Raw genomic sequence first — 16,007 nt, 5'->3', positions numbered from 1 at the left:
GAGGGGGGGAGGAGAGAGGGGGAGGGGGGGAGGAGAGAAGGGGGGAGGGGGGGGAGGAGAGAAGGGGGGAGGGGGGGGAGGAGAGAAGGGGGGAGGGGGGGGAGGAGAGAAGGGGGGAGGGGGGGGGAGGAGAGAAGGGGGGAGGGGGGGGAGGAGAGAAGGGGGGAAGGGGGGGGAGGAGAGAAGGGGGGAGGGGGGGGAGGAGAAGGGGGGAGGGGGGGAGGAGAGAAGGGGGGAGGGGGGGAGGAGAGAAGGGGGGGAGGGGGGGAGGAGAGAAGGGGGGAGGGGGGGAGGAGAGAAGGGGGGAGGGGGGGGAGGAGAGAAGGGGGAGGGGGGGGAGGAGAGAAGGGGGAGGGGGGGGGAGGAGAGAAGGGGGGAGGGGGGGAGGAGAGAAAGGGGGAAGGGGGGAGGAGAGAAGGGGGGAGGGGGGGGAGGAGAGAAGGGGGGAGGGGGGGGAGGAGAGAAGGGGGGAGGGGGGGAGGAGAGAAGGGGGGAGGGGGGGAGGAGAGAAGGGGGGAGGGGGGGGAGGAGAGAAGGGGGGAAGGGGGGGGGGAGGAGAGAAGGGGGGAGGGGGGGGAGGAGAGAAGGGGGGAGGGGGGGGGAGGAGAGAAGGGGGGAGGGGGGAGGGGGGGGGGGGGAGGGGGGAGGGGGGGGAGGAGAGGAGGGGGGGAGGAGAGGAGGGGGGGGGGAGGAGAGAAGGGGGAGGGGGGGGAGGAGAGAAGGGGGAGGGGGGGAGGAGAGAAGGGGGGAGGGGGGGGGAGGAGAGAAGGGGGGAGGGGGCGGAGGAGAGAAGGGGGGAGGGGGGGAGGAGAGAAGGGGGGAGGGGGGGAGGAGAGAGAAGGGGGAGGGGGGGGAGGAGAGAAGGGGGAAGGGGGGAGGGGGGGGAGGAGAGAAGGGGGGAGGGGGGGGAGGAGAGAAGGGGGGAGGGGGGGGAGGAGAGAAGGGGGGAGGGGGGGAGGAGAGAAGGGGGGAGGGGGGGGAGGGAGAAGGGGGGAGGGGGGGAGGAGAGAAGGGGGGAGGGGGGGGAGGAGAGAAGGGGGGAGGGGGGGGAGGAGAGAAGGGGGGAGGGGGGGAGGAGAGAAGGGGGGAGGGGGGGGAGGAGAGAAGGGGGAGAGGGGGGGAGGAGAGAAGGGGGGAGGGGGGGAGGAGAGAAGGGGGGAGGGGGGGAGGGGGGGAGGAGAGAAGGGGGAGGGGGGAGGAGAGAAGGGGGGAGGGGGGGAGGAGAGAAGGGGGGAGGGGGAGGAGAGAAGGGGGGAGGGGGGGGAGGAGAGAAGGGGGGAGGGGGGGGAGGAGAGAAGGGGGGGGAGGAGAGAAGGGGGGGGAGGAGAGAGGGGGGGGAGGAGAGAGGGGGGGGGGAGGAGAGAGGGGGGGGGGAGGAGAGAGGGGGGGGGGAGGAGAGAGGGGGGGGGGAGGAGAGAGGGGGGGGAGGAGAGAGGGGGGGGAGGAGAGAAGGGGGGGGGGAGGAGAGAAGGGGGGGGAGGAGAGAAGGGGGGGGGGAGGAGAGAAGGGGGGGGGGAGGAGAGAAGGGGGGGGGGAGGAGAGAAGGGGGGGGGGGGAGGAGAGAAGGGGGGGGGGGAGGAGAGAAGGGGGGGGGGAGAGGAGAGAAGGGGGGGGGGGAGGAGAGAAGGGGGGGGGGGAGGAGAGAAGGGGGGGGGAGGAGAGAAGGGGGGGGGGAGGAGAGAAGGGGGGGGGAGGAGAGAAGGGGGGGGGGAGGAGAGAAGGGGGGGGAGGAGAGAGGGGGGGGGGAGGAGAGAGGGGGGGGGAGGAGAGGGGGGGAGGAGAGAGGGGGGGGGAGGAGAGAGGGGGGGGAGGAGAGAGGGGGGGGAGGGAGAGAGGGGGGGAGGAGAGAGGGGGGGGAGGAGAGAGGGGGGGGGGAGGAGAGAGGGGGGGGGGAGGAGAGAGAGGGGGGGGGAGGAGAGAGGGGGGGGGGGGAGGAGGGGGGGGGGGAGGAGAGAGGGGGGGGGAGGAGAGAGGGGGGGGGGAGGAGAGAGGGGGGGGGGGGAGGAGAGAGAGGGGGGGGGAGGAGAGAGGGGGGGGGGAGGAGGAGAGAGGGGGGGGGGGGAGGAGAGAGGGGGGGGGGGGAGGAGAGGGGGGGGGGGGAGGAGAGAGGGGGGGGGGGGAGGAGAGAGGGGGGGGGGGGGGGGGAGGAGAGAGGGGGGGGGGGGGAGGAGAGAGGGGGGGGGGGGGAGGAGAGAGGGGGGGGGGGGGGGAGGAGAGAAGGGGGGAGGATGGGGGCGGTTGGTTTCCCCGTGCTCGCTCTGATGTTCCCGGGTGTGAGAGCCTGAGCGCGCGCCCGTCCCGAGCTCTCTGTCTCTCTCTGGGAGAATCTGGGAATGAATGTGGTAGACACCAGCAGCAGCTTCTGACGCCATTCCGCCATCAACTTTTACCTCTTTCTCTCTCTCCCCTCCCCCACCACCGTCTGTGTGTGTGTGTCTCTCTCTCTTTCTCTTTTCCCTCCCTCTTCATTTCCATTCGCCACCACATCGTTTCGGTGTCATTAGCTTTGGATCAAGACATACATGCGAATTATAGCTGATATTCTTCCAATTATAGGCCTTTCCGAGGCACATATTGACCGGCTCGACAAGAGAGAGACAGCCGGGTGATGAGTAATACTTGAAAACGATTCTTTTAAACCCTTTTGACATTCACATGTAGAAAAGAACACAACTAAAAAGTAGTTGGAGCTTTCGTTGTTGTGGAAGTGAAAACAAGCTCTGGGTTTTTAAAAAATCAGCATTGTATAAGGTAAGACATTTATATGTAGATACACCATTAATCTAAACAACTTTTTGAATGGTATTTCGGATTTTTATTTGTTCTATTTTAAAAAAAAACAGTTAAACTGAAATAGTTTTGGTTGGTGGGGGAGGGGTGCTTACAGTTGGGAAATAAGGGTTGTTGCTAAATAGTACTTTCTGTGACTTGGGAATATTAATTAATGTAATTCAAGGATCCTTAAAATCAAGCAGTGTTCGTTGGGGGGAAACATGGATTGAAGTAACGGCTCAGCGAGTTAATTTTTATGGTTAATTATTTATTCTTCATAAAAAGCAAAGTAGAACGGCCAAAATACATGTGCATGTGGTTGCTCGTACAGTTATGGGCTATAACATGAGTAGTGTTCAAAAGCACAGGAGGTTATAATGTATTGATTTTACACATGACACATTGTATACATAGTGATAACAATTGCTTCTCTTGTGAAACTAGGTCACAGATAGGTATGGCCACCGTTTACCTATTTAATGTGGATTGTTTAAATGCACAAGTTATCATTTCGATGTTCAGCGTTACTCTTTAAACCCTGGGAAAAGTGCAAAATTTGAAATATTCATCATGCAGATAGCGTGGATTGCCTGAGCAATGTGTTGGGGGAGGGGAAGCACACTGATTTAGTGTTTTATAGTAGGGAAACCACATATTCTGTTCACACACAATATTATGCAAGTGTATTTATTCTCCATGCTTACTGTTTGGCATTTACTTAGTAAATCTAGCACAATACACTTTATGCACCTTCAATAAATGTGTGCAAATATTTTAAATCAATTTGCAATTAATTTTGGGTCAAACCATACTGCAGTATTTGGGATGTACCCCTGTATATGTATATTGTTGGATTGAAGCGCTTTTACAACTACCTTTCATTGAAACACTAAACTGTATATCTTAATTCCACTTATTGCACTGTGATGACTTAGTTACATCACTTTAACTGTTTTCCCTAGTCTCCAAATTTGGAAATAAATGAAGTCTGACATTGAACAATCGTATGAATGTGAATAATAATGCTTGCACTGAAATTTGTTATATTTTCACTTGAGATTGACTGCAATTGGTCACTGTTGTACAGTTTTGCATTGTATGTGAAGACGATATTGATAATCCTCTATTTATACTAGCCATTGCTATCTTACTCTAAAGGTAGATACAATCCTTTTAAATCACTCTTAGTAATTCATGCAGAGTAGAGGATCACGTTCAGTTGCTAAACTGTGGCAAATTAGTGCTCTCAGAAGTTTGGAACATGACAGTTACCCTCTGGATTTGTGTGTGGAAATAATCAGCCAGGTTTCCCATTCCAAAATGCTGTCTAGTGACCTCAGTTGGAAAATACCAGTGTGTTGACATCTGATGAGAACAGGATTTGACTTGGCTGGGATGCCTTTCAAGGCCAAATAGTTTGCAAATATTCAGCTACAGAAATGTCACAGGGATTCCCTCCCATACCATAGGGTGGCGGGGTGTCTCACTGCTGCCTCACAGTACCAGGGGACCTGAGTTTGGTTCTATCTCAGACACCTGTCTGTAAACGGAGCTTACATATTCTCCCCGTGTCTATGTGGGTTTCCTCTGGGTGCTCTGGTTTCCTCCCATAGCCCAAAGATGTTCAGTTTAGATGGATTGGCCATGCTAAATTGCTCATGTTGTCCAAGGACCTGGTGGATTAGCCATGGGAAATGCAGGATTACAGAGAATTGGTTGGGTCAGTGTGGACTCAATGGACTGAATAGCCTGCTTTCAGTTGTAGAGATTTTATAAAACTGTCAGCACACCAGCCAATCCTCCAAAGAAATTCTGGATTAGTGGTGCTGGAAGGGCACAGCAGTTCAGGCAGCTTCCAAGGAGCAGCGAAATCGATGTTTCGGGCAAAAGCCCTTCCTCCAAAGAAACACCATTTCACAGTTTCTAACCAGTTTTGCCATTTATCCTGGCTGAAAGTCAACCATTTGAGGAAAGAAGATCTTTGACAGGGTGCAGAGGAGGTTTATCAGAATGGTTCATGTGATGAAGGAATTTAATCACATGGCCATGGTAGAGTAGCTGGGGTTGCTTTTATTGTAGTTAAAAAAAGGACTGAGAGGAAATTTGATACAGATGTCTAAGGTTGACTAGTTTAAATAAAATGAACAAATAAAAGCTGTTCCCCATTTTTAGATGGTGGGAGGGCAAAGATACATAGATTTAAAGCTTTTGGGCAAGAGATTCAAGGAGTGTGAGGAAGAACTTTTTGATGCGATGGCTAGAATTGACTTGGAACTTGCCTACGAGGCTGGTGGAAGTGAATGGTTTCAGTGAAGTTGAATGGGTATTTGAGGGAAATAAAATTGCAGAGCTAGAACGATACAGCAGGAGAATGGTACAGATTGGATGGCTCTACAGAAAGCTGATATTGCTCAAATTAAAGCAGGTGTCATTTGGCATAATAATAATTGTAAGTCAGGGTATCAGAGAGCTGCTATTGCCCAGAGAACAATACCTAGAATGTATTTATATCTTCAAAATGAAGAGGTAAAAATTGGATTTTAAAAAACCTGTTTTTAAAGTTCTGTGGTTAGACCTACATTGAGCTTAGTAATTGAGTCAGTTCATTGACATATTTCATGTTTAATCTCATGTGATATCCAATGTCAAAATGTAAATTGGTATAATTGTTGGTTACAGTTACTCAAAATTTTCAGTGCTGTGATGAAATATTGATCCAAAATTGTGTCCATTTTGAAGTACTTTCTGTACATTGTGGAAATTTAGATGGATTGGATTTTCTTAGAATTACTGATAGATGGTTTTTATAAAGTTTGCTGTTTAGTCCAAAAATATTGGCTCATTGGTGTAGGTCTTCAACTCGGCACCATGGCATAAAATGGACCATCGATTACAACAGCAATTAACATTGTCAAAGATCTTCTTTCCTCAAATGGTTGACTTTCAGCCAGGATAAATGGCAAAACTGATTAGAAACTGTGAAATGGTGTTTCTTTGGAGGATTGGCTGGTGTGCTGCCAATTTTATAAAATCACAGAATCGCTACAACTGGAAGCAGGCTATTCAGCCCATTGAGTCCATACTGCAGAAAATCCCAGGCATCAATTTTATATCTGGGGACTAAGTTTCGTTCCCCTGTCACCCCGTGTGCTTGCTGATCTTACTTTTAATCCCGTCAATCAATATCTTGATTTTAAAATTATTATTCATGCTTTCAGGTCGATCCCTGACTTCACACCCTCTGTGCCTCTATAATCTCCTTCTCCTGCACCACCAAGATATTTGTATTGCTCTAATTTTGGCCTCTTGAGCATCCTTGATTTTAGCTACCCCACATTGGTGGCTAAATTTATGTAAACTCTAAACTCTGTAATACCTTCCAATGCCTTCCTACTTCTCCACCCATCTTTGATCTTTTAAGGCGCTCTTTAAAACATACCTGTTTGAGCAACATTTATTTATGTTTCCTTTTGCAGGTTGATGTCATATTTTTCTAGTCCAGTGACTACAACTTAGAACTTCTCCTCCTTGAGTTCACATCCCTAAGCGACCTTGACTCTCCTCATCACTGTTACCTTCTCCAAACCTCCATGAATATAGCGTTTTTCCAATTCTGGCCTCTGATAGAGTCATCCAGCATGGAAGCAGCATCTTCAGTCCAACTGGTCCACACCGACCATCTTCCCAAACTAAACTAGTCCAACCTCCCTGCGTTTGGCCCATTTCCCTCCAAACCTTTCCAATTCATGTACTTTTCAAGTATCTTTTAAATGTTGTACCTGCATCCACCACTTCCTCTGGCAGTTCATTCCACACTAACCACTCTCTATGTAAAAATAAAAGTTGCCTCTGATGTCATTTTTCAAAACATTCTCCTCCCATGTTTAAAAATTTGCCCCCTGGTTTTGAACTCTCCCACCCTAGGGAAAAGACTCTTGCTATTCACTTCACCTATGCTCCTAATGATTTTATAAACTTCAAGAAGGTCACCCCTCAACCTCCTACAATTCAGTGAAAAAAACATCTATCCAGTCTATCCAGACTATTTTTATAACTCAAATCCTCCATTCCTGGCAATATCCTAGTAGATCTTTTATGAACCCACTCCAAGTTAATAATATCCTTCCTATAACAGGGCGACCAGAACTGCACACAGTACCCGAGAAGAGGTCTCTCACCAACGTCCTGTACAACATCAACATGATGTCCCAACTCATATACTCCAAGGTCTGTGCATTGAAGGCAAGCAAGCTAAATGCCTTCTTAATCACCCTGTCTACCTGTGATGCAAATTTCGAAGAATCATGTACCTGAATCCCTCCGTCTCTGTTCTACAACACTACCCAGGGCCCTACCATTCATTGTATAAGTCCTACCTTTTTGTTTTACCAAAATGCAATCTTATTAATTTCCAATTTGTGTCATCCCTTGTTTGGCTTTGCCTCTGGGAATTAGGCCTCTTGGATGAAAATTTCATACCTTAACCTCTGTGCTTGCGTTTTACCTCTCCCTCGAGACACTCATTAATACCTTTATGACCAAACCCTTTCAGTTTTAGCTTCTTATGTGGTTCAGTTTCATATTTTGTCTGATGATATTGGTTCTTCAAGGCACCTTTGGCCATTTTATTACACAAAAGGCACAATGTGAGTGCAAATTGTGTCCACAATGGAAGTTTTGTGACTGTAAAATTGTCATAATGTCTCAATGGGTAAATATGCTTTCCAGTTTTGCATCTTACTCCCAAGACTTACAGAACAGGAAACCCAGCTTCAGGGACTTTATGTAGAAAGTGATTTTGTATTTATTCAACTATGTTCAGTGATTGGCATTTAAATTGCTGCTGCAAAATACAGTAAACATGTTACAGCTTATAAGTGTATAACTTCCAAATGTGGCATTGCTCCAAATCAGTAGGTTCTTTCATAAGCGCTTTTAGGAGCAGGAAAAGGGCAGCTGACCCAATAAACCTCGACAATTGTAATAGATCTCAACCCTATGTTCTTGCCTTCACAATGCAAGCACTCCTATAGAGTTCTTCTTTTCATTATTTTAATGAAGGTGTGAACCTGAGTTAATGTATCCATTAAAATTGTGCAGAGGAATTTGACACATATGCTAAATATCTGTATGGTAACATTGCTGTCGCTCATTTTTTCCACTCATATCCTTTAATCATGCCTATTTCCAGAAATTTACTTCTGGAGGACCTCATTTAGATTACGTACTTCAATCACTTTGGTGGCATGTTCCATGCATTTGACAGTCCTATAGGGAATGGATTCAGCCTGAAGTTTCAATTAACTTTTTAAATTTTCAAATTTATACCTCCCAATCTTTGGAACCTTTTCAGTGTAAACAAATCATCCACATCAGCTTTAGCAAGGTCAAGGATAATTTTGAAAACTATTAGATCTCCTCAAAGCTGCTTGTATTCTGATGGAAACAGCTATTGGGTTTTTAAGTAAATCCTTATAGCTTAGCCTTTTGAGTCCTGGTATCAGCTTTTGATCCAAGCTATGTTGTCAAATGTTATACCATAACACTCATATTCCCTTTCCCCCTCTTAACACTAGTCAGGTGTAGTGCATATGAAATGTGCTGTGTGTCCTGGCCTCTTAGCACATTCGTCCTGAAAGCTGACACTTCTGAATGGCTAGTTCATACAAACATTGCAGGCTCACCCCTTGCACAGCCTTGCACGTAGACATGGCCTGAGAGCATAAGGGATTGACATGAAGATGTGTGGTGATGCGAAAAAGCAGCTTTGACACATCTGCTTGGGCTCTTTTAGTCTTGTTGACAACTTCTCTAACACTTTGATCATAATTTTGAGGTGCCAGTGTTGGACTGGGTTGTACAAAGATAAAAATTATGCAACACCAGGTTATAATCCAACAAGTTTATTTGGAAGGACTAGCTTTTGGAGCGCTCCTGCTTCATGATGTGGTTGTCTGTTTGATCAGAAGGCCTTGGGTGAAAGGCCCATTGTGCAGTGTATCCAAAAGGAGATTGATATGAGAGAGTTTGGATACCTCTTGTTCTGCCTCATTGTCAAGTCTGTACTAGTCTTGACTTTGCTGCTGTTTTCGTTGAGTATCGTGCTTGTATTTGGGAAAGCCCATTAATTTAGTAACAACTCAATCTGGATTAAACTTTTTTCATAATTTTATGTTTCTGTTCAACATTTTCACTTATTTTCAATCAATTGTTGAAGTGGCTATGAATTAGCTTGGAGAATGCGTAATTGTTTTCTTAATTATACATTCATTGCCAACAAGATTTAAAAGTATTGTTACTTTTTAAAACTATTTGTGGAAAAGAGAAGATTCATGTTCTGCTTAGTCCACTGCACAGAAAAAATCTTGCCCCATTCCTCCGTATAACTTGAAATTTCACAAAAGCGTTTTTACGTACATCTGACAAAAATGTGTCTTTTGGGCTTAAAACCGTGCCTCCTTTTTGCAGTGTGGGTGAGGATGTTTAAAAAACAGTTGTGCATTATTTAAGTTCAGACTTCTGATGTTGTAGTTTTTAAAAGGTAGTGTGATTCAAAGGTGTTGGAACTCATCTGATATGTATTGTATATGGAAGTTGTTTGAAAATTGCAGTTATTAATATTATCTGAGTGTTGAAATAATGACTATAGGGCCTGTATGTTAATATTGATGTTCCATTGCAATGGTTAATATTACAAGTCGATGTGCCAGCTGACACTGTCAGCAGCAGTGAATTGTTTACATGTGTACCACCTAACCATAGATAAGAGATTGTGATGTAAAACTGTAATACAACTGTTGACCATATACTAATATATGAGCATTTGTTGACAACTCATTACATTGTTGACGGTGTTTTGTGATTTCCAATAAACTGCCATTCACACTCTAATGTTGTTTCAAATAAAGGGATGGTGAATTTTCTGTCAATTAAGCTATTTTGCCAGACATTGGATAGTTATAACTACATTATCTGGCTTTCATTTTTGCTTAAAATTTATGTTGAATCTTAGACCATAAGATTATATGAGCAGAATTAGCCCATTCATCACATTGAGTCGGCTCCACCATTCGAACATGGCTGATATGTTTCTCAACCCCATTCTCCTGCCTTCTCCCTGTAACCCTTGATCCCCTGACTAATAAAGAACCCTGTTTATCTCTGTCTTAAATGCACTCAATGACTTGACCTCCCCAGCCCTCTGCCATAATGATTTTCACGGATTACCACAGAATTCCACAGAAATTCCTCCTCATCTCAGTTCTTAAGGGCTTTCACTCTGAAGTTGTTCTCCTGGGTCCTAATCTCTCCTACTACTGGAAACATCTTCCATATGTCCACCTTATTCAGGCCTGTAAGTTTCAATCAGATCCGCCTCCAATCCTTTTAAAATCCATCAAATACAGACGTGGAGTTCTCGACCTCACAAGACTAGCTCTTCATTCCTGGGATCAGTCTTGTAAACCTCCTCTGCACCTTCTCTAATGCCAGTACATCTTTCCTTAGATATGGGGCCCAAAACTGCTCTCAATATTTCAAATTCAGTTTGTCCAGAGCCCCTACATCTCTGCTTTTGTTTTTAGCCGTCTTGAAATGAATGGCAACCTTCCCAACTGCCAACCGAACCTGCGTGTCAATTTTCAGAGATTCCTTTGCGCTTCAGATTTCTGAAGCCTTTCCTGTTTAGAAAAGAGTCAACACCTCTATTCTTCCTACCACCATGTATAACCTCTCACTTTGCCACAACGTACTCCATTTGCCACATCTTTGCCCACTAGTCTACAAGTCCTTCTGTAGTCTCCAGCTTCCTCAACACTATCTGTCCCTCCACTTATATTTGTGTCTTAAACAAACGTAGCAACAATGCTGTCAGTTCCTTCATCCAGGTTATAATGTATAATGTAAATGGTTGTCCCAACACTAGTCTCTGTGGAACTCCACTAGTCATTGGCTGCCATCCTGAAAAAGACCCCTTTTATCTCTGCTCTCTGTCTTCTGCCATTTAGCCTATCCTCTGTTCATGCCAGTATCTTGTTCCTAACACCTTGGGTTCTTATCTTATTAAGCAGCCTCCTGTGCGGCACATTGTCGTAGACCTTTTGGAAATCCAAATAGATAATGTTCAATGGCTCTTCTTTCTTTAGCTTGCTTGTTATCTCCTCAAAGAATTCTAATAGATTAGTCTGGCATGAAGTCATGCTGACTCTGCTTACATTCACCATGCACTTTCAAGTACTCAGTAATGTCAAATCTTAATCTCTAAAATCTTACCGACAATGAGGTCAGCCTGTAGTTTGCTGTCTTCTGCCTCGCTTCCTTCTTAAACAGGGGTGTTACATTAGTCACTTTCCAATCCTCTGGAATTGGTGATTCTTGAAAGATCACCAATGCCTCCACAATCTCCTCGGCTGTGTCCTTCAGCATTCTAGGATATAGACCATCTGGTCTAGGTGACTCATCTGCCTTCAAACTTTTCAACTTCCCCCAACACCTTTTCCTTAGTGATGGCCACTCATCTTTGCCCCCTGACTCTCTTGAAGCCCTGGTATGTTGCTGATGTCTTCCACATGAAAAATAATGCAGAGTACCTATCAATTCCTCTGCCATTTCTTTGTACCCCATTACTACTTCTCCAGTCTCATTTTTGAATGGTCAAATGTCCACTCTTGTATTCTTTTATTTTTTAAATATCTAAAAAAAACTCCTGCAATCTTCTTTTGTGTTACTAGTTAGCCTAGTCTCATATTTCATCTTCTCTTGCCCACTCTCCAATTACTGTTTTAGTTATCCTCTGGTTTTTAAAGGCTTCCCAATCCTCTAGCTTCCCACTAATCCTCACCATATTGTATGTTTTTTTATTTTTTGCTTTAATGCTGTCCCTCACCCATAGTTGCCTTATTCTCTACTTAGCATGTTTCTTTTTCTTTGGAAGGAATTTTTGCTGTGTATCCAGATTAGCCCCAGAAGCTCCTGCCATTGCTGCTCCACTATCTTTCCTGGTAGGCTTCAAGAAGGAAGCATATGTAAGGTATAGACCGGATAGATCGAATGAATCCTTTAGAGTATAAAGGCAGTAGGAGTATACTTAAGAGGGAAATCAGGAGGGCAAAAAAGGGGCATGAGATAGCTTTGGCAAATATAATTAAGGAGAATCCAAAGGGTTTTTACAAATACATTAAGAACAAAAGGGTAACTAGGGAGAGAATAGGGCCCCTCAAAGATCAGCAAGGTGGCCTTTGTGTGGAGCCGCAGAAAATGGGGAGATACTAAATGAGTATTTTGCATCAGTATTTACAGTGGAAAAGGATATGGAAGATATAGAATGTAGAGAGATAGATGGTGACACCTTGCAAAATGTCCATATTACAGAGGAGGAAGTGCTAGATGTATCGAAACGCATAAAGGTGGATAAATTCCCAGGACCTGATCAGGTGTACCCTAGAACACTGCAGGAAGTGAGAGAAATGATTGCTGGGCCTCTTGCTGAGATACTTGTATCATCGATAGTCACAGGTGAGGTGCCGGAAGACTAGAATTTGGCTAACATGGTGCCACTGTTTAAGAAGGGTGCTAAGGAAAAGCCAGGGAACTATAGACCAGTGAGCCTGACGTCGGTGGTGGGCTAGTTGTTGGAGAGAATCCTGAGGGACAGGGTGTAAATGTATTTGAAAAGACTAGGACTGATTAGGGATAGCCACCATGGCTTTGTGCGTGGGAAATCATGGCTCACAAACTTGATTGAGCTTTTTGAAGAAGTAACAAAGAGGATTGATGAGGGCAGAGCGGTAGATGTGATTTATATGGACTTAAGTAAGGCGTTCAACAAGGTTCCCGATGGGAGACTGGTTAACAAGGTTAGATCTCACAGGATACAGGGAGAACTAGCCATTTGGATACAGAACTGGCTCAAAGGTAGAAGACAGAGGGTGGTGGTGGAGGGTTGTTTTTCAGACTGGAAGCCTGTGACCAGTGGAGGTGTTGGGTCCTCTACTTTTTGTCATTTACATAAATGATTTGGATGCGAGCACAAGTGGTACAGTTAGTAAGTTTGCAGATGACTCCAAAATTGGAGGTGTCGTGGACAGCAAAGAAGGTTACCTTAGATTACAACAGGATCCTGATCAGATGGGCCAATGGGCTGAGAAGTGGCAGATGGAGTTTAATTCAGATAAATGCGAGGTACTGCATTTTGGGAAAGCAAATCTTAGCAGGACTTATACACTTAACGGTAAGGTCCTAGGGAGTGTTACTGAACAAAGAGACCTTGGAGTGCAGGTTCATAACTCGTTGAAAGTGGAGTCGCAGGTCGATAGATAGTGAAGGAGGAGTTTGGTATGCTTTCTTTTATTGGTCAGAGTATTGCGTACAGGAGTTGGGAGGTCATGTTATGGCTGTACAGGACATTGGTTATCCCGCTGTTGGAATATTGCGTGCAGTTCTGGTCTCCTTCCTAACGGACAGATGTTGTGAAAATTGAAAGGTTTCAGAAAAGATTTACAAGGATGTTGCCAGGGTTGGAGGATTGGAGCTATAGGGAGAAGCTGACCAGGCTGGGGCTGGTTTCCTTTGAGCGTCGGAGGCTGAGGGGCGACCTTATAGAGGTTTACAGAAGTATGAGGAGCATGGATAGGATAAATAGATAAAGTCTTTTCCCTGGGCGGTGGGGTGGGGGGGGGGGGGGGGGGGAGTTCAGAACTAGAGAGCATAGGTTTAGGGTGAGAGGGGAAAGATATAAGAGATCTAAGGGGCAACGTTTTCACACTGAGTGTGGTAGGTGTATGGGATGAGCTGCCGGAGGAAGTGGTGGAGGCTGGTACAATTGCAACATTTAAGAGGCATTTGAATGGGTATATGATTAGGAAGGGTTTGGAGGGATATGGGCTAGGTGCTGGCAGATGGAACTAGATTGGGTTGGGATATCTGGTCGGCATGGATGGGTTGGTCCGAAGGGTCTGTTTCCATGCTGTACATCTCTATAACTCTATGACTCTAATCAACTCTGGCCGGTTCCAATTTCATATTTTTGTAGTTACCTTTATTCAATTCCTCATCTCCCGCCTAGGAACCCTCCAATCACAAGGGATGAACTCAGATTTCTGCAGTTTCCTCATTTCCCCTCCCCCCACCTTGTATAATCCCAACCCTCGAACTCAGCACCACCTTCCTAACCTGCAATCTTCTTCCTGACCTCTCCGCCCCCACCCCCACTCCGGCCTATCACCCTTACCTTAACCTCCTTCCACCTATCGCATTTCCAACGCCCCTCCCCCAAGTCCCTCCTCCCTATCTTTTATCTTAGCCTGCTTGGCACACTCTGCTCATTCCTGAAGAAGGGCTCATCCCCAAAATGTCGATTCTCCTGCGCCTTGGATGCTGCCTGACCTGCTGCGCTTTTCCAGCATCACATTTTCAGCTTTATTCAATTACAATCCCATTACATCTGATTCAATCTTCTCTCTCTAAAACTGCAAAGTGAATTCTATCATATTATGGTCCCTGCTCTCTAGGAGCTCCTTCACTTTAAGCTCTCTATTCAAGGTTGCCTCATTATACACCACTAAATCCAGAATCGCTTGTTCCCATTGGGATCTACCGAAAGCTGCTCCAAAAAACATTTTGTAGCCATTCCAGGAATTCTTTTTCTTGAGATCTGTTACCAACCTGATTTTCCCAATCATTGCACATGTTGAGGTCCCCTAGGATTATTGTAATAGTGCTTTTCTTACAAACATTTTCTATCTCCTGATTTATTTTCTTCCTGACATCTTGACTACTACTAGGAGGCCTTACACAATGCCCATTATGGATTTTTTTCCTTTGCAGTTCCTCAACCCTATCTATACAGATTCTACGCCTTTTTGACTATGTGTCGCATCATGTTTCATTTCTTACAAACATGGCAACCCTGCCTCCTCTGCCCAACTGCCTCTCCTTTCAATAGGACGTGTATACTTGGATATTTAGTTCCCTGCCGCAATACCCTTGCAACCATGTCTCTTCAACACCGTCAGTCCTGTGTTGAATGTTCCTCCTTCTCACAGTTGTCTCCTTAGTTTAAACCATAACCACAGTCCTGGCTATGCAATTCACAAGGACTCTGGTCATAACATGATTTGGGTGGAGGCCATACTATTGGAAAAGCTCCCTCCATCACCAGTACTGATACCAATTTCCCATGAATTCAAACTAGTTTCTCCCACTCCAATCTTTGAGCCACTCATTTACCTCTTTAATCTTATTGACCTTGTGCCAATTTGCTCATGGCTCAGACGGTAATCCAGAGATGGACTTTTTTTAACTTAACCCCCAGCTGCTCATCTTCCCTCAGCAGAACCTCTTTCCACTTTCTACTTATATTGTTGGCACCCACGTGAAGCACACCAACTGGATCTTTCCCCTCCCACTTCAAGTTCCTCTGCTAAATCTGCTTCCTCACTAAATAATTTTACATGTTCTGTCTTGTATTTTAATTATGCTTAAATTGTTTCTGATAGTAAAGGTATTGTACATGGAGTTTTAAAATATACAATTTTGTTTAAAGGAAATCTTCATTGAAAGCTTGAGTTACGTTAATGAATCATAGTGCTGTGCTGAGTTCACTAATTGTTACCAGAGTGGTATGCTGTTGGCCTCCATTCCCTCATATTCAGAATGCCGAGTGTTGTATTTCTGATCACTAAATCACTGATGAAGATGGGATTGATGCTTGGTTCTGATGTCCTCCAAAGATCAATGGCATGTTGGCAGCTGCAGTTGATGGCATTTTGAACTAGCAATTGATGATCATTGAGCCACATTCTAGTGTTTCAAGAAGAGAAAATATTATGAAAATAATATATAAATTTATTACTGAAATATTTGTGTTTGAACGTATTCCAATAACAGCCTTTCCTTCATTTGACTGCTCTGTCAGAACCTCATCACATCACATCAGGATCTTCTCTACATTGCAGAGACCAAACGTAAACTCGGGGCATGTTTTGTCGAGCATGTCTGGCAGACCGCAGGACTGACCTGACCTCCCAATCACCATCCATTTTAATCCCCCCCTCCCCCCCAACTTTCCGACATGACCATCCTTGGCTTCCTCCATTGCCACAGTGAATCAGACCGCAAATTGGAGGAACAACACCTCACCTTCTGCCTGGGCAGCCTACAGTTGGGAGGATTCAACGCTGAGTTCTCCAATTTCAATTAACCTTCCTTCCTGGCCCTGACTCCTTTCCCAGCTCCTC

General features: G+C 45.7%; 1 protein-coding gene and 1 long non-coding RNA gene across 9 annotated transcripts in view; one reads left to right on the top strand and one right to left on the bottom strand.

Moving 5' to 3' along the window:
* Positions 1–16,007, bottom strand: part of LOC122550839 (uncharacterized) — a 207,051-nt gene that overhangs the window by 46,118 nt on the left and 144,926 nt on the right. The window lies entirely within an intron of this gene.
* The window catches only part of LOC122550838 (F-box-like/WD repeat-containing protein TBL1X), a 399,517-nt gene continuing 385,858 nt past the window's right edge, over positions 2,349–16,007 (top strand). For 7 of the 8 annotated variants that reach the window (XM_043692156.2, XM_087988307.1, XM_043692157.2 and 4 more), the window contains exon 1: positions 2,349–2,751. The gene's annotated coding sequence lies outside the window, so the exon portion shown is untranslated. The remainder of the gene's footprint in view (positions 2,752–16,007) is intronic. The other variant, XM_043692158.2, reaches the window with a different exon arrangement.

This window comes from Chiloscyllium plagiosum, unplaced genomic scaffold (assembly GCF_037043375.1).
Source record: "Chiloscyllium plagiosum isolate Xiang-an unplaced genomic scaffold, Cpla_swu_hap1 HiC_scaffold_6, whole genome shotgun sequence".
Lineage (NCBI taxonomy): Eukaryota > Metazoa > Chordata > Chondrichthyes > Orectolobiformes > Hemiscylliidae > Chiloscyllium > Chiloscyllium plagiosum.
This window is presented reverse-complemented; position numbering and strand designations above follow the sequence as displayed.